Source organism: Coturnix japonica, chromosome Z (genome assembly GCF_054131305.1).
Source record: "Coturnix japonica strain WE chromosome Z, WE-NBRP24, whole genome shotgun sequence".
Lineage (NCBI taxonomy): Eukaryota > Metazoa > Chordata > Aves > Galliformes > Phasianidae > Coturnix > Coturnix japonica.
Genome location: NC_140702.1, coordinates 56,837,858 through 56,856,600, shown reverse-complemented (window position 1 = coordinate 56,856,600; position 18,743 = coordinate 56,837,858).

The following is an 18,743-nucleotide window of genomic DNA, read 5'->3' as shown; positions in this document are numbered from 1 at the left end:
AGTACTCCACACAGGACCAGACAGAATTAATATATACCAGTCTTATGGCCTGTGAAAGAGAGGCAAAGAGGTGAGAGAAGGCTGAGCCCAGGAACCCTTATGAAATGGCTAGGTTCTTCTGAACAAAAATGTCTTCATATATTGTATTACCAAACCTACTGTGAAATAAGTGATTTTGGTGGAAGAAATGACTTTAACAGGAAAACTTTTCAACAATAACATCTACTGACATAGTGCCAGTAATTACAGTAGTGCTATAAAAGTTGTTATTTTTGATCCAATGCCATGCAAGAGCCTTACTTTCCATGTCTTCTGCAACACACGCCAGCTCTTAGAGGAATTGCAGAGTACTTGTGATCAAGGAATTTTTAACATACAACAAATTACATGGGGCACGAGTACATTGGTCTGTGTGGGATTCCTTTTGGCATCCTTTCTGCAAGGAGGAAGGATTTCCTGGGAGGGAAATGGGGAAGGACTTCTGACTTCCTTTTCTGTCCTCACTTTTACTCAGGTCTCCGAGGCAAAAAATATCCTGCATACTTAAGGAAGATAATAATTGCCACAAAATAAAGCTTACATAACCATACAATCAAACAAAAAAAATGTATTTTGGTGTAAGAAAATGCTTAACAAATTTTACACTGACTTCAAAAACAGTCAAGCTAAATACAAGTCCAACAAAAGAGAATTTTGACACAGAAGCAAATTGAACATCTTTTGATTTTCAGAAGTCAGAAAGTGCCAAATCCAGATTATATGGTAGATATGGTAGGACAGTCCATCCAAGATTGGCCGTGAGTTCCATGGTCTTCAGACTGGTATGGGGCCTGAGGTTATTGTGTGTTGCAAGAGAAAGCTTGTCTTATTCTCTGGTCTGACTCTGGAAGTTCAAGCCTTCAGCCCCGCCAGCATCACAATGTAGCAGTCAGAGATGACAATTTGTCCAGGTTCCAGGAAATCCAGAAGGACCACCCCTTTCCTATCCCAACAGACAGTGCACATTGCCTTACCTGCTGAGGAAGGCTGTGTCTTGATCTTTTTCTTTAATGGAGAATTCACATGTTGCCACTTCATGGACTGCCATTTTGACTCTGGCTTATGGTGATGTCATCATGTCTGCTCACCACTAGTGATGCAATCCAGGAAACTGCCCCTTTAAGCCTCATACGGGTTCAATAGATCCAAATTTCTGTACGGTGTTTTTTCTGTTCCTGCATGAGAATCTGTGGGATCCACCTGGCACAAATTTTCAATATTCCAATATTGTCACCATTCTTCCCAATGCATCAAAGCTGATATTCAGCTCTGTACACAATTCCCTGTTTGCAACCCATCAATTAGTGTGGATGAGCTGATTGAGACATTTCATTGCATGACAGTTGTGCATGGCTATTAGGAACATGGCTCATCTTCCACACTGCTGTTGCCACTGCTGAAATGCACCATCCACCACTTCACTGTGCTATAGCCACAATCTGGGCTTCAACGATGCTCAGTAAGTGAATGTCAGTGAGTGCCCTTTTTTTTTTTTTTTTTTTTTTGTATGGAGGAATTCAGTGTCATGCCTTTGTTCCATGCACATTTCCATGACACTGTTTTGTCAGAGCACCCTTCTGCTGCTGGCTGTCACACAGCAACAAAATGTAACAGAATATTGGCAGGAGGGTTCAACCTCTTCTGCCATACTGACAACACTTGTCTCTGATGTCATGGGCTGATGTCATAAAATAAGAGGCATCACTTTCAGAGCAAGTTTACTGCTCAAGAATATTATAAAGCATCATCCCTATCAGGATTTTACAGTGGGTGGGTAGCATGGATTCCACAGGGATAGCAGGATGCAGGGAGAAAAGAATCTTTTTATTCTTTGCTTGAGATGAATATGACAAGAAGGGCAGGTTCAAAATTGGAGAAACTTGATAAACAGAGTGGACCCACACCAAAAGATGAATATGTCATTTGTATATCATGTAAATCGTGCTGTCTGAAATAAGGGGAAAAAAAAAAAAGAGAGAGAGAGAGAGAGAGAGAAGTTCAAAGCAAAAATGTGAATTGAGGAAAAAAACACTTGCGCTGAGTCATTAATTATGAATCCTCCTGAATTCTAGTGACCCAAGCGATGAACTGAGTAACTGAAATCACTCTTGTTTTTTGGACTTGGAGGGAAAATAAGAATAAAACTTTTTGTTTCATCTGTGATAAGTCTGCTACTTGGAAAGGTTAGAGCCCTGATTTTCTCTCTTCAGACACAGCACAGAGGCCTCCGTACCTGTCTTGACACAAACCTCCCCAAACAGGATGAATTTTAGCCTAAACAGAAGATCAAAGACAATCAAGGAGCAAGTTATAACTTTCATTCGCTTCCCAAGCAACTTCAGAGGGCAAGGCAATGTCAGGACATGGTGAAGGAAGTGGGCTGGGCATAGGCTGTGCTGGAGCAGCTTCTGCACTCAGGTTCCTCTACAATCTTGACATCTAGAACATCAAAATATGAAAAAAAAGCAAGAGTACGTAACTATCTGAGCAAATGACATAAAACATGTTTCCCTTCTCAGAGGCCAAGTCAAGGTCTTCATGTTGTTCTCTGAAGAACTGTGCTGCACACCAGAGGGCTTACAGACTCCTTTCCCTGCAGCATGACCCAGCTCTGCTGCTGCTCCAGTGCTTGAGCTGCTGTTCAATTACAAGCGTTATCTTTTTTTCTTCACCCTCATTATAAGACATTATTCCCTTTATTCCTACCACTTCTTGTCTCTTAGTGCCTCTTTCTGGTTGAAGATAATACCTATTTAACTCATGGAGAAGTAGTAGAGGCAAAATAACATTTGTGATGCAAGCAGACCCTTGCCAAATTAAAAATTAAAAGCCAATTTCTTCCTGTTGCAAAGATAAACAGTGCCTGTGGGCATCGAATGCCACTCTGAAATGCTACAGGCCACCAAACTGAGACAAATGCAGGCTGCCCTAGGAAAAGGGTTGTTCCTTCCTCCCAGGAGGTCAGGCCAACCTCAGAACACTCCACTTGCTAGTAATGGAGGACACCACTGCCTAGCTGAGAGTAAGGAACTGGAAAATTCTTTAGCACTAGACTAATGTTGATATTTAATTAAGTTGCCTTCTGGAATTCACAACTGGAAGGTGAAGATTACTGCCACTATAGCTGGCTTATTCCAGAGGCAATTAATGGGATTGTTCTGAAAATTATTTTTTCCCATGCTCTGAGTATTCTATGGAAAACATGAAGTAACCAAAGGAAGAATCATATACTGTCCTTTTGGGCTTCAGTAAAATGTTCCCTTTTGCTTTTCCCTTTCTTTGTATTTCTTTTTTTTTTTTTTTTTTTTTCCCCCATTGTATAAAATGCAGCAGCCATCAAAATCTAGAGGTTTTCCAATTAAACTACTAAAACTGGGAAACAAAGAAGCCAGTAGAATTTGGCCCTCTGGGTGCTACATCAGAATTGCTCAATTGCTCAATTATCTAGTGTTTGTTTAAATTATTTTTGCCCACATTTTTGTCTAATCCTCCACTCTCTGAGTCCAATGAAGAGGCGCTGTATGCCTTAGGATCACGAAGAGAGCTGCTGAAGCTAAGACAATTGTTTCATTCTCCATCAAATACCATGTTATCTCCACTTAGCACTGGCCCTCATCTCTCCTTTGAAGATTTTGATATTTTTCCATGCCCTTTTCCTCATTGTCATTCTCAATAATACCTAGTCTAAAACTATATATATTCCCTTCTGCCTTGCCTTTGGACTCTACCCAGCTGGTCTACGTGTTCCAGTGCCAACAAGCTTTGAGAGATTCAGCCTTTTATTATTTGGACTGGTTTAAGGGTGTCAGGCTCAATTTTGCATTTAGAAAGACATACCTACTTGCAGCAAACACAAATCAATATGTTAGCATAAACTAGCACTATTAAAGGAAAATGATACCTATTCTGTGAAATATGAGAAGGTCTAGCATTGTGTTTCTAATCAACTCTGCAGAAAGAGCAAGGTAACACAGAAACACCCAACACTGAGATGCTTGCCCAACAGTTTTGTCCACAGGAGAATCTGCTCTTCAGAGACACTTAGACATAATAGAAAAAAGTCTTATTCCTCTGTGTTTGTGATCAAAAAAACAATCAGGGAATTGGAGACTGTTACATGACTTCAGAAAGATTAATGCCATTATCGAAGATACGGGCTCCTTACCACCAGGGCTGCTTTCCCCCCACTATGCTTCCACAGTCATGGCCACTTGGAGAAGATAAGGCTCCAAGGAGACCTCATTTTGGCCTTCCAGGGCTTAAAGGGAGCAGGAAGGAGACCCACTTTTTACACAATTGAATAGAGATGGGACAGGAGAGAATGTTTTAAAACTAGGAAGGAAAATTTAGATTAGACATTAGGAAGAAATTCTTTACCCAGGCACAGGTTGCACAGAGAAGCTGTGGGTGCCCCATCCCTGGAAGAAATAGAGGCCAGGTTGTACAGAGCCCCAGGCAGCCTGATCTAGTCAGTGGCAACCCTCCCCATGGCAGTGAGGTAGTACCTGAACAGGCTTTAAAATCCTTTCCTAACCAAACCATTCTGCAATTCTATGATTCTATGATTAGAATGTACATGCATAGATAAGTAGGTACAATGTCTAACAGTTACACATGAACACACAAGGTTTTTGTATATAGTCTTAACTGCCTTTTATGTTATGCTAGTTAGTTTAGTCCTTTAATATACACATATATAAATATTAATGAGTACCTCTTAAAAAACATTGTATAGAAAAGCACTGGACATAAATTTTACACACATAAGCCAGGGACCTGTCACAGAAATTGAGTAATTCTAGTGCAGTACCATTAATTGAAGATTTGAAAGAACACTGCAGCAGCTATATTTATTTATTTATTTATTTATTTATTTATTTAATACATATTTAATTCAAAAGAAAACATATATTTTTAAGATTTAGAAATGAAAAAGTCTTTCCTCTAAATTGCAAGTCACTCCAATGAGAAAATCAAACTGTCCAAATAAACACACATAACATAATATAACTCAGTACTGTACTGCCATTTGAATTCCATTTTGCTCAGTGTTTCTGACATTAAAACAAAAATTTTAATGGGGTTAGATTAGAGCTTTGGCTAAAATTGTCTCAGACCCAAAATTTTGGCATAAGAAAAATCAAAGCAGAAGCAGTGCATTTTCAGTAAAATTTAAAAAGACAATGTTAAACATACATAGCTCATTTCTAGACTGTAGGGATGTAAGAAAGCTGCTTTAGCATGTGGTATCAGTTATCAAATGGAAATTCTTTGGGATGTAAGTTATGATAGGGATGAGACATGAGGTCCATGTACACTAAAGGTTACTACATTAAATATTTATTACCAGAGATTGTGACATTCATTATTTACTTTTTCTTCTCTGTAGCATCTCTGCAGCTCCTCAAGGGTAGATCAGCACTTCAGCACCAAGGTTCCAGTGATAACTGGCAGATAGTGAATTTTGCAGATGGTATCAGTAGACAAAAGGAAAGCAACTGATGTCACATATCTGGACTTCTGCAAGGCCTTTGATGCGGCACCCTACCGCACCCTTATCTCTAAATTGAAGAGATATGGATTTGAAGGGTAAACTAGTTGGTGGATAAGGAACTGATTGTAAGGTCATAGCCAGAGAGCTGTGGTCAATGGCTCCATGCCCAGGTGGAGGCTGGTAACAAGCAGTATCCCCCAGGGCTCTGTCCTGGGTCTGGTACACTTTAACATTTTTATCAGTATCAAAGTTGATGGGATTGAATACATCATCAGCAAACTTGCTGATGAGACCAAGCTGAGCAGTGCAGTTGATACAGGAGAAGGAAGAGTTGCCATCCAGAGGAACCTTAATAAACTCAAAAGATGGGCCCTTGTGAACCTAATGAGGTTCAAAAAAGCAAAATGATAAGTATACACGAGTCAGGGTAATCCCAGATATGTAAACAGACTGGGAGAATAAATCCTTGAGAATAACCCTGCCAAGGACTTACGGGTCCTGACTAATGAAAAACTTAACATAAGCCAGCAGGGCGCACTTGCAACCCAGAAAGCCAATGTATCCTGGGTTCCATCAGATGAGAGGTGGCCAGGAGGGAGAGGGAGGTGATCATCTCACTCTACTCTGCCCTCAAGAGGCCCCATCCAGAGTGCTGCATGCAAGCCTGGGGTTTTCAACATAAGAAAGATGTGGAGCTGTTGGAGTGAGTCCAAAGGAGGGCTAAGAAGATGATCAATGGGCTGAAGCACCTCTCCTGTGAAGACAGGCTGAAGAAACTGGGCTTTCTTGGCTTAGAAAAGGTTAGGGTTACGGTTAGCTGTGGGACATCTCATTGTGGCCTTCCAGTATTTAAAGAGATCTTATAAACAGGAGGGAAAACAACTTTTTACACAGGTAGATAGTGATAGGACATGAGGGAATGGTTTTAAACTTAAAGGAAGGGTGACTTAGACTAGATGTCATGGGGAAGTTCTTTACTGAAAGAGTGAATAGGTGCTGCCCAGATCAGGCTGCCCAGTGAGGTTGTGGATGCCCCATCTTTGGAGGTTTTTAAGGCCAGGTTGCATGAGGCCCTGTGCAACCTGATCTAATATTTGTTCTAACAGTTGTAAACCCTGCCTACGGCAGTGGGGTAGAAACTTGATGCTCATTGGGTCCCTTCAAACCCAAGCCATTCTATGCTTCTATGAAAAGCTCAGCTCCCACCTCTAATAAAGGCGCTGTGCTGCCAGCTGGGGGAAGCAAGCAGAAAAGTCTGTCTTATCCATTTATTTATTTATTATTCTAAAGAGAGCAGATACTTTTTCTGCCTGTCTTACAGAGCTCAATCTGAAACCTGCCACCACCCACACTTAACTGCACATTACTATATATAGCCCATTTGAACTTTATTAAATGGAAGGTATTGCTGGCGTAGGAGGAAAAAGTCAGTTGCTTCATTCATGCAATCCTAATTCTGTATGGAAAATGTAGGAAGCCCTGATAACCTTCTAAGACAGCAAGCAAAAAATGGCTGGTTGCTTATATTCTGTTTTCCTTTAAAATCATTTTAACCTAATTTGTTTTCAGGGCCATCTTTCAAGAACTCATCTGGGCTATGCTCCTCTTACAGAAGCCTGGGCTACGCTTCCTTTTTTCCTGCTTATTTTTAAGGTGCACAGATTTTAAAAATGTTGACATAAGGAGAGGAATGTTTTGGGGACTGCAAGAGCCATTTCATCCCATAAAACAGCTTCTCAATCTCTCTTCATTTCAGTGAGGAATCAAGACCCCTAACAATATTCTAATAAGGTGAGAAGCAAAAGGGAATGGAAATATTTCAGTGAAAACAGCTGAAGTAGAATAATAGCAGTCTCCTCCTTAGAAGTCTCTACAGAGCCTCAGATGTCACATTAAATGTTGATGATTGTTTTCTTCTAGAAAAGCCCTCAGAGTCCCAGAGGTATCTCAAAGACCATGATATGACAGCTGATGCTAAAACACTACTTCATCTATTATTGAAGAGTGCAGGAAACAGTTATGTAAGGCTGTTTAACTACTTAGAGTTGTTTGGAGGTCTAAAGCATATAAACAAGTTTTTTTCCACTCCTCCAGTTACACCAGCTTCTCCTTGAAATGCACTCATTTACTGCAAAAACTCTCAGCTGCTTCCAGGCCCAGCACACCTGGCACTTTGGGGGCACATGGCCCCTGGAAGCTGTACAGCTCCTCAGGAGATTGTCAGTCCCTCAATCAAGTCCCTTCTGCCATGGAGTGTTGCAGGACCAACACACACCAAGACGGTTTGAAGGAATACTGCTGATCTCTAAGATGAGCTCATATCATTAAGTCAAAGCTCCACATTTTACCATGAATTGGCTTCTTTTTTTCCCTTTTTAAACTGACTTAAGTCCTCCTTGTTTTAGGAGGTCTCTGTGCTTGGACTTCTAGTCATGGCTCTCTCAGGCCCATCCCCTAATGCTTCCAAGAACGCCATTAGGTCCCAGGATAATACCAGTGACCAACAGCCTGTAAGCAGCATTACCATACCACTATGCCTTGTACCTTCCATAAACATCACCTGTGCCACCTTAACGACTGCTGACCCATATAAAGCAAAGCACCTTTGCAGCAGAGGCAGGACAAGTCTCAGCCAGGCCAGGACTGCAGATGTACCTGTCACACTGCTCTCCTCCCACATGGGTTTATATATCCAAAAGCATTTTTAGCATATTAGTGGGCAGCTGCTACCAAGGCAATCTGATTATCTGTGAAGGAATTGAGCACCACCCTGAATTTTTCTCATAGTAATGACACCTTCCAGACTTTAAAAAAAAAAAAAGTACTGAAAAATATGTTTCACGTGTGATGTCTGAGCATGGGAAAAAGCATCAAATGTTTCACAAGAGTTGAAGAAAGGGGTGTACATAACTCTACTAGAGCCCAGAAGTGGGGTATTTCTTGAGAAGCATTCCATGACACTTATTTTCCAGTTTCTGGTTCTGAATTTTGAAGACTCAGCAAGTAAAATTCTATTTTGAAAAGGTGCAAGAAATTCTAATAATGCACAAGGAAAGCACTTATCCTCTGATTTGGCATGTGGGATTGGAAAAGAGGCTGAAGAATGGAGAGGTTAAGAATGATGGTTTACCTCATGTACTAAGTAGATCCACAGGCTGTTATTTTAGCTGTCCAGCTTACAATTCTTCAGAAGAGAAACTGCATCCATCTGCCACTGTGGTGTGTTTTCCTGGACCTTCAGACCTACCATCTGGTCTGAGTCCCAGAGCAACCAAAAAACAGGACACAGTTCTTGGGCTGTACAGAAGGATATACAGGCTAGCAATGCCATATCACATACAAAAATATTGAGTGAATAACGTTGGTGGTAATGAATACTGATATTAACTGACTAATTAAATTGTCTTAATCAGGGAATAAATAAAATTCAAGTGGACTCTTCCATGGCAAAGAAGACAAATAAAAAGCCAGGAGATAGCAGGTATGTTAATGATCTCAAAGAAAAATCAAAGAAAATTCTTAAAACAAACAGGTGATCAAACAAGCATGGGGAGTAATATTTCCAGTTCATTAACCGTGGCCATGTGCAGTGGGTGGGTAGAAGTCCTGCTGACACACAGCCAGCGAGGCTGTAGGACACAGGGTTTGGGTAGTTTGGGCTAGTTTTCTGGACCATATTGCTTTTGTTTCTGGATCTTCACAGGTTTGTATTCCTTGAGTTTCTGTTGGGATGGGCCATACCTGTACTGCTGAGAAGAATCATGCATTTCATGGGCAAAGGAAGAAGCATAGAACAACTTATTGCAACTAATGCACCACATCAGTTATGCACAGACCTCCTGAACTCAGTGAGCTCTGAGAGGGCAGCAATGTGCACTGCACTGATGATAGTGCACACGTCCCTCTGACTGAGAAATGACATTTCACATTTCACTCGCATAAAAGTTCCAGGCCATCTCTTCACAGGAGAATAATATTCTCGGAAAAACTGACATAATTCTGCCACTATCAGCACCTCAGAAGACAAAGAAAAGGCTGTATCCATCCTAGCCAGAAGACTGAAGACACAGTCTTTCCAGATTGAAATTCTGGTCCCAGTGCATTCGCTGATGGATTTTTAAATCCTTGGTTAAACGGCTCAAGATTCTAACAAAACAAATTAAAGCAGAACTATTTTTGGCTACTTATCTTCATCATTAACAGAATGAAAAAGAAAAAATAAGAAAAAAAAACCACCAAAAATATGACAGTTCATATGATCATCTCTTTCTCTTCTTCCTCCTGCATACACAAGCTATAATTACATTTAATTTTTTTTCTTGAATCTGAAATGCCTTTCTCAGGTTTTACATTATAAAGGCAATTTTCTCTTCATGCTTGTCTTATGAGCAGGAGGGTGAAATTCAGGAAGGTCTAGTTTTTAAGCAGATAGCACTACTAACAAGGAGCTGAATACTATGAAGACACAGACAATGAGTGGTCCTCCCTGGGTGGCTTGCAGAGGTGAAAAGAAAAAGATAACATAGACCCACGGGGTATCCCTTTCAGCTGGAATCAGCTGAGACCTGCTTTAAAACGACAAAAAGCAGATTCTATGCCCAATCCTTTAGAAAATCAAATAAATTTGCTGATGAAAACCTTGCCCTCAATAAGAACCAGATTTTCTGGAAAGTAGCATTGTTGCTGGATTTTTTGCAGAGGGCTCACTACATCAATCCATAAAATAAAATAAAATAAAATAAAATAAAATAAAATAAAATAAAATAAAATAAAATAAAATAAAATAAAATAAAATAAAATAAAATAAAAATAAAAATAAAAATAAATTAAAAAATCTGCCATGAAGTCTAAAGTTGATCTCACCAGATCCTCTGATGATTCTCAGGATCTGCCCAGGTCTTGCTGTCCTTACTGTTTTCTTAACGCTCCATTCTCTTAACATAACACTCCATTACATTCAACTTCTTGAGTAAGGCTGTTGTCATGGTACTGTTTGAAAATTAATATTCTTAATCCTCTCCACAACACACATCAATTACTACCTCTAAAACTGATTTTCCTTTGACCTGTCCTTCTCTCTCCTAATTTCCTTCAACTCTCTGTTTTCGTGCCTTTTTACAAGCCTCATATTTAGACATTTTTAAAAGGTCCTCCCTGAAATTCTCTCATCAAAGCTTGGCCAAACCAACAATAGGGGCCAGAAATAGTTTAATGCAATTTTCTGGGAGTAAGCGAGTGAGCTCTCCCCTTTCACAGCACCAAAACCTTGGAGAAAGTCATTCCTAAAGCTTCAAAACAAGGGCAGTATATCAAAGATTGCCAGACATGCTGAGAAACCAGCATAAATGCTATTGTGAGATTGTTGACATCTGTTTGAGCAGACTGGCTGCATATATGGACAAAGTGTTAATGTTACATGGTTAGTGACTCCTCCTAACTCTTTCTTACCTCCAAATACCACTGCAAAACCAAGATATATAAAAACAATAGAACCATTCCCCTGGCTGTAAAACTGACACCATTACTGGAAGAGTTCCAGGATGTAGGGCAAGCAGAAAAGGCCCATCAAGTCTTTGCCAGGTAAAGCTGGAATAGGTAGCATATATAAATCAGATGTAGTAATGCTGGGACATAACAGCAGGGCAGATGAAACCTGCAAGGAACACCTGGCCCTGCTCATTTAAAGTATTTAGAGATAAGGATGCTGCCATTAAATATCAGCTCTCCAAGCATTTTATTGTTACAGTTCAGATGAAATGAGACATGGCTGCCAATCAGAAACAGAGAAGGTATTAAATTAGCTGCAATTTTACTAAAGCTCTATCAGGACAAACTGCTCTGTAAAATATTTCGCATCCTCAGCAGGACAAGACAATAAAAATAAACCTAAGTGGCTGCAGAATGCGTCAATGAAAATTCAGAAAGCTCATCTGTACTTTGCCAGCATGGGGTGTGGAGACTTGTCACATAGTCAGGCCTTGTATCAGTCCTGCCCAAAAGACTTTGACAGATGCATTTGACAGCACAGAGGCAGGATTAATATTTCACTGTCTCATATGAAGGCAAAATCTAGACTGCCTTATAAATATTTTACTGGGAGAAAAAAAAAAAATAAAGTTAGAAAAAGAAATAAAAAGGAAGAAACCATGATTATTATGGTAGCAGCAAATGACTCAACATTTAGCTCAATAGACCTGTAAGTCTTATCTTAAAATAACTTGAGCTCTGAGCCCTGAAAATCTCCTTTAACTACCTGGGATCCAGGATGCCAGTACAGCTCCAAAATCATCCAGCAAACTCAAGAGAAAGCTCAGCATTTTGGCAGAGTCTAGTGTGGACTCTCCCTGCTCTCATCTTTGCTGCAAAGGGAAATCTGTTTGTATTTCAGTTTGTTTCTATGTGATCATCTCTGGCAGCTGTTGAGAGATAGTGTAATTTATAAAAGCAACTGACAATGAAAACAAGAAGAGAAAAATTAGAGAACTGATGGCCAAAGATATAATTCAGGAAAAAAATCACATGTCTCAAATATTCTCTAAATAATAAAGATGTGTGGATGCAATAGCCTGCAATAATATCATTGTTAACATGACGTGAAAACAACATCCCAAGAACTTAGCAAAAGCAAGGAAACATGTAGGAAAAACAGTATGTTCTTAGAGACTGTATGGAGAAAACCTCTTACGTAGACATTACCAAAAGCAGCCTCCTTGCAGCCCTTATCAGCAGATGACGGGCAGGAACAGTGGCATGTGCAGTGTGAGGACAGAGTTCCAGTGTTTGGCAAGGACAGTACTGATGAAAGACAGAGTGTTATTGTAAGGCTGCCTTGTAGGACTCACTTCTACACACACAGTAGAGAAAGAGATCTCACATGTTGGAAGCACCCCCAAGGAAAACATTAGAAAAAATTACAAATACTGTTCGGCCAAAATTAAAGGCTCTCTAGAAACAGTAAACAGTGGTGAAACCAAGCAACGTCTGGCTTAGCTGAACAGCCTGATATCACATATTTATATATACCTGAAATCAGCTATGGCTTCCAAAATACCATAAAACAAATACTCACAGAATAATTCAGTTCAGAAGAGAATTTGGGATGTCATTTAGTCAAAGCAATTTTGCTCTGTAACACCAAGTGGCCAAGTGTACAATGGAAAATTTTTGCTTAGGTATTGTTGTCACTACAGTAGTTTCCTATTATCACGTTTGCTAATTACATTTGCTGAGAAAGTAACAAGACAGTATTAAGATCAGCCACCTATTTTCTGATATACAATAAAATTGCCAGCCATGAAAGCTAAATCCAAGTTCTCCAATCTAGTTACTCCAAAGTCACTTGCTGTACCATTACAGATAGACTTACAGTTTGTTTAAACAGGAGGAATCTTCTTACCCAGATATCCCACATTAGCCTAAGGTCAAGGCATCTCTACTCTAAAACAGTGCTTGTCTTCTAACTTGTCACACTGATGCTATCCACCCAAAAGCTGTCTTCGGACTGCTTGCTTTTGTACCCAGGATGCAATCTTCTGCAGAAATGGATCAAAATCAAGAAAGAAAAACACACTGAAACCATTTCTGTCTTCTACATTGCTGTACATCTTATCCTGGAATTGTTTTCAGAAGACAGACTTTACCAATTCATTTATGCTATTTTACAGTAAAAGTATCATATTTTGATTATTATAAAAAGCCATGAATAAGTTTGTGAATAATCCAATAAACATACTCCACAAATTGAACACAAAAAAATTTCTAATCTCAGCAATTTGCCTTTTTTAATATCAGTATACTTAAGATTTATAATGCATTTGGTAACTAAATGTTGCTCTTGTATAAGTCCAGTAATAAATAACCATATAGTTCACACCATAGATACAAATGGGAGTAAAATCTCCCAACATCTTACTTCATCGAGCTATGTTTCTAATAAAGATTCATTTTCATAACTCTTCACTAATCTGAAATACTTATGTTCTTGGAATAGAAGAAACCAATTTAAGCAAAACAAAAAAAATCTTCAAAGTACTTACTGTGGTTTACATTACTAGGGAAAACAGTTCCAGTGTGACTGTGTCAATGTTATTATAAGAACAAAAGTGTCCAAATGTTTTCCGCTAGTATGGAAATTCACTTTGGCTGCACGGTGCAAATACTTTTAATGAATGTTCAGACCTTAGAGATGTTTTTAACATTTCAAAAATAAACAAAACCAAAAAAACCTCACAAGCAGTACACATGGCCTATAGTAGTCCAGCTAACAAAGATCCAACTATCATTATCTAGAAAAGCCATAAGTAAAATCATACCAACTTTCTTTTAGCCCCTAGTGCTCATCCAAGACTCACCTGTCATGACAGATTGATTGACTTCATTTTTTCCCTACTAAATGTCATTTTTATCTCTTCATTCCACACTCTTTTTTTTTTCTTTTTATTTATTTTTTTTTTTTTTATGTAGTGCATCTCCAGATGTCTTATCAGTTCATTCAAGAATTGCTGCCTATACCTTAGCTATCTTCTGTGTGGGAAAGATCCTTCCTACTCCTTAGAAGCTAGACAACTTAAAGAGATGGGAAAAGGGAAAGACCACTTTCTGCTGTACTGATTGGAACCCCATGCCCAGTATGGAGAATCCCAGAAGAAAAGAGTTGAAGGAAAACTAATCTTTATAGTTATGAAAGACTGTTGAAAAGAGTGGGGGGAGGGAGGAGTGGGGAGAAAAACTTTTGATGCGCAGAAAATCATAAGAAATGAAGTCAGTGTCTAGAATAAGCTGGTTTTGTTGGACTCAAGCTTCTTAGTACTGCTCAAGGGAAATAAAGTGTAGAGTAGTGAGAGGAAGAACTACATCAACATGAAGGTTAGTTTCCTAGGGAATTCGTACAGAGACTTGACTGAAAGCACACAGTTAAGTACATTGGTGTCACCAGAATGAGAACAGACAGACTGTGGCAGGTGCAAGCTAAGAAATTTCATGGGAAATGTCATAGAAATACCTGTGGGGAGATGCATCACAGCTGACATTACTTCTAGAAATACTGAGATAAGAACAGGGAGTAGGGAAGAGATATATGCACATTTCTATTGCATAAATCTTGACCCTTCTCTTGCAGTAACTTCAGTTTTAGAACAGGTTGGATCAGAAACCTGTGCCTACACAGTGATCAAAGCATGGCTCAGTTCTTAACTTAGAGACTGCTAGAGTGCTATAAAGACAAAACCTTAAAGAATTATATACTGGCAATACTGCATGCCAGTGAAGACAGTTACGAGATGAGCAGCCTTGGCACTGATCACCAAAGCACTGCCCAGCAGGGGTAGGCTGAACAGATCTCTCATGGGCAGGGATGGAAAACCCACAGAAATCATAGAAATCATAGAATTGCAAGTTTGGAAGGGACCTAAAAGATCATCTAGTCCAACTGTCCTCCCTTTGTCATTCCTACAGAAAACCACTAAACCATATCTCCTAGCACTTTATCCAGACGCCTCTTAAACACTGCCAGGGATGGCAACTCCACCACCTCCCTGGGGAGCAATTCCAGTGCCTGACCACTCTCTGAGAGAAAAAGTTCCTTCTTATGTCCAGTCTAAACCTCATCTGATACAACTTGTGGCCATTTCCTTGGGTCCCATTTGTTGCATGGGAGAAGAGGCCAAACCCCTCCTCATCACAACCTCCCTTCAGGATGTTGTGAGTTTGGGACAGATTCTTTTAAGCACAAAAATTCAGCTCAGTAGGAAAACAAACAAAGAAACAATGTATTTATGTGCTCAGAATAATCTCTGTGTTGTTAACCTTTTCTTTTTCTTCTGAGAGAGAATATTTAAAGAAAACAAGTTTTTAACTGGTAATAATAGCTCCCTGCTAATAAAAGCTATCTGTGGTATACTGAGCAGATGGTAAAAAGCAACAAAATCTGTTTCCACTTATGTGTCCAATACAGCAGCTTAGAAAGATGGATCTTCTTTTACAGGTAAGATTTCAACATCTTTCTTCCCTGTCCATTTATCACCCTACTTTTCCCAATACACTAAATCATTCCCTCCTTCTAGCAAGCTATGATATGTTTTGACCAAATAGAAGAGAAATTACAAGTAGAAGAAAGAATATAAAAGAGAAGTCAAGATATCATAAAGGACAGAAAGAAAAAAAAAATTAAGAGGAAATACTATGTTTTGACAAAAGCAAATTGAATTTGTCTGTTGTGTCTGGTCTGGGAACTGAAAGAGAAGCACAATGAGCAACTTGGTCTGCAAATCTAACTGTCTTCCCTCTTCTTGCTCTAAAGTTATTCACAAGCACCCTAATAAGTGCAGATACACTGTGTAAATACAATGCAGTTGATTGACTGAGCTTAATTCAGCCCCAGCTTCAACAGAAAGTCTGGTGAATGATCACCCATGCCTGCATCTTTCTAGCAAGTGACTAGTCTAGTGACTGGACCTTGTTAGTTTGCAAGACCACAAGAAGTTGTCTAACAAATCTCCATTGGGTATATATATACACTGGAAAGAAAATAAGAGGAACTAAGTATAAGAAATAATTTAGAATTGATAACATAATTCTTGCTTAGCTGTTTCAGAAAACACATAAGGATACCAACATAAAAAGAGAGTCCTTGGGCTTTTATAACTCTAGGAGTTTGGTCAGCTTTAGAAAATAAAATGATATAAACTCAAGCTTCTGTAGAAAAATGACATTGTAAATCAAATGCCATTCCTTTCTTCCGAGGCTTTCATCAGAAGGAGGAGACATGACCAGGTTACAGAAACTTTGATTTGTCTGCAGACTGAAGGAGGAAGCTTTTAACTCTGGCCTGCTTGGCCTGCTTTCTAACATCCTACAGCTCCTATCTGCTGGAAAAGCACCAAAGAGCATTTTTAAGTATTTGAAATATGTCTGGATAGTTATCTGAAAACAGTTAAGTATGTTATCATTTGACAACATACTTTATAAAGTGAGGCAGAGCAAAAGAATCCCTTAAAAGAACAGCAGATAAAAAGCAGCCTGGCTCTCCCAGAGAAATATCAAAGTCCCAAATTTTGCCTCTTAGCACACACATATTAACAAACAGAAAAACACTAAAAAACAGAGTCACGTATAGTTTAAAACATTTTTCATCTCATAGCAAACATACTCAGGTTCTCATTGTCATCAGAACTCAGTTTTGCCACCCCAATGATGAGACAAGATCACCACTTCTCCATCTACAAGAGGAGAGTAGAGGGGAGAGAAGCAATGAGATGAGAGAGCAGTGCAACAGTCAGCATTGCCACCTGTGACTGCCCCTTTTGCCAGCATCTAGGGTTGTGTCTCAGTCTGGTTACAGGCAATACCCAATGAACTGTCATATGCAAGGAACACTGTGTATCCAACTGCATTTTGGCTGCAATCCTAACTGTGAAAGGGCTGTCTTATAATGGAGTGATAGTAACACTCTGTTATCAAAGACCTAAAATATTTCAGTGAAATGCAAACTTCGGAAACACTCTGGTGTTCCCAGTCTAAATATACTGAATAATAGTGACACACAAAATGGGATTAATCTGCATTTTAGGCAACTGCAGCACTACTTGTTCTTAACTACATTGCAGTGGAGCGGAATGGAATTGTTCAAGTTTGAAGGGATCTACAAGGTTATGTTGGGGTACTAAGTTGTCTTTGTAAGGATTTATGAGTGCATACAGTAGTTTTGAGTAGATGGAGTGTTCAAGAATAGCTAAGTTAGGTCTGTAGGTTAAGAGTTAGTGGGCTGGGGGTTTAGGTAGGTGTGAGTATAGGTTCTCTCGCATGCATCGTGTTTTGCATAGCAGGTGTACACGTCTGTGTGGGATTTAGGATGGTATATAAGGAGTGTGATGCAGCAATAAATAGAGAGAAGACTTCATGGCATCCATGTTTATGTCTCTCTCCCCAAGACAGTTGAGGTCTCGGGATAAGTTGGGTTAATTGGTGGTTACGTCAGGTTATCAGGTCTGATTGTAAGATCACATAGAATCTAACCCAAACTTAAAATGTAACATTCAGAGCACTGTCCAAACTTAACAGCAAATGAAATATTGAGTAATCTCTCACTGCTGCACATCAACTTTAGGGAGTCATCATTCCCTCTGAGCTTGTTTTTCTCAATGATGACAGGAATGCAGGGTGACTGGCTCTGATGCAGACGTGCACATGGAGACGTGTACATTTAGTCAGGAAAATGTTTGACACTGCAGCACTAATATTTCCCTGGGCTGATGTTATGTGTCCAAAAAATCTCGTCCAAAACCATGCAGGTGGTAGTTAAGCACAGCTAATAATACTCTCAGATACACTATCTTTTTCAGATAAAGACAGGACAGATCTAACATTACTGAATGAAGTACATTAGTTATGAACAAGTGGGAGTGCTACGCTTTCAGAAACATGATTTTCAGCGTAAGTCATTATTGTTTGAAAAGACATGCATTTTAGAGCTTGTTCACTGTATCTTTGCACAGAATGCAATTCTGTTTGCAATGGAAAAATTAATGACTCACAATGTGTTTATCATCCACACAAGAAAAAAAAATAAGAAGAAAGAAAAAAAAGGTTTGTCTTGGTAGACAGCAAATAAAGGTCATTAGTGGCACACATGTTTTTCTTCCAGTTTCAGATAGTTGAGTCATTTCTGGTTTTGAATGCATTTATCTACTGTTTGTTTTTAGGATATGTGGGGGGCACAAGAGGTAATGAGATTAGCTTGCAGTGTGAAAAATCCAAATACCAAGATTATTTGGGGCTGAAGAGGGGAATGGAAGGGAAAGAATCATATTTGTAAATTAAAATACCTTTTAAAAAGTAAATTACCTATCTTCTCTTTGAGACTTGATTTTTAAAGAACTGCAAAAACCTTACATTAAGCTGAGTATCTAACTGAGCAGATGGGATGAAATACTACCTGCTATGTGCTCCTTAAATTCAGTGGGAAATCTTAAGCAAAATATTGTTAATGCACATTCCAAAAGGTGAATTTCAAAACAAGATGCCCCCCATTTTACTGCTTAGTATCTCAGACAATCCATATTTGGAGAGAAAGATGCTTTGAAATTTCAGCATTCGCTCCACATAGGTGGTATGGGAAGGCAAAACTCATCAGCAATAATATTTGAAATACGTGTATGAAGATAAACAAAGACAAGTGAACAAATGAAGATAGGATGGGAGGAAGAAAAACACC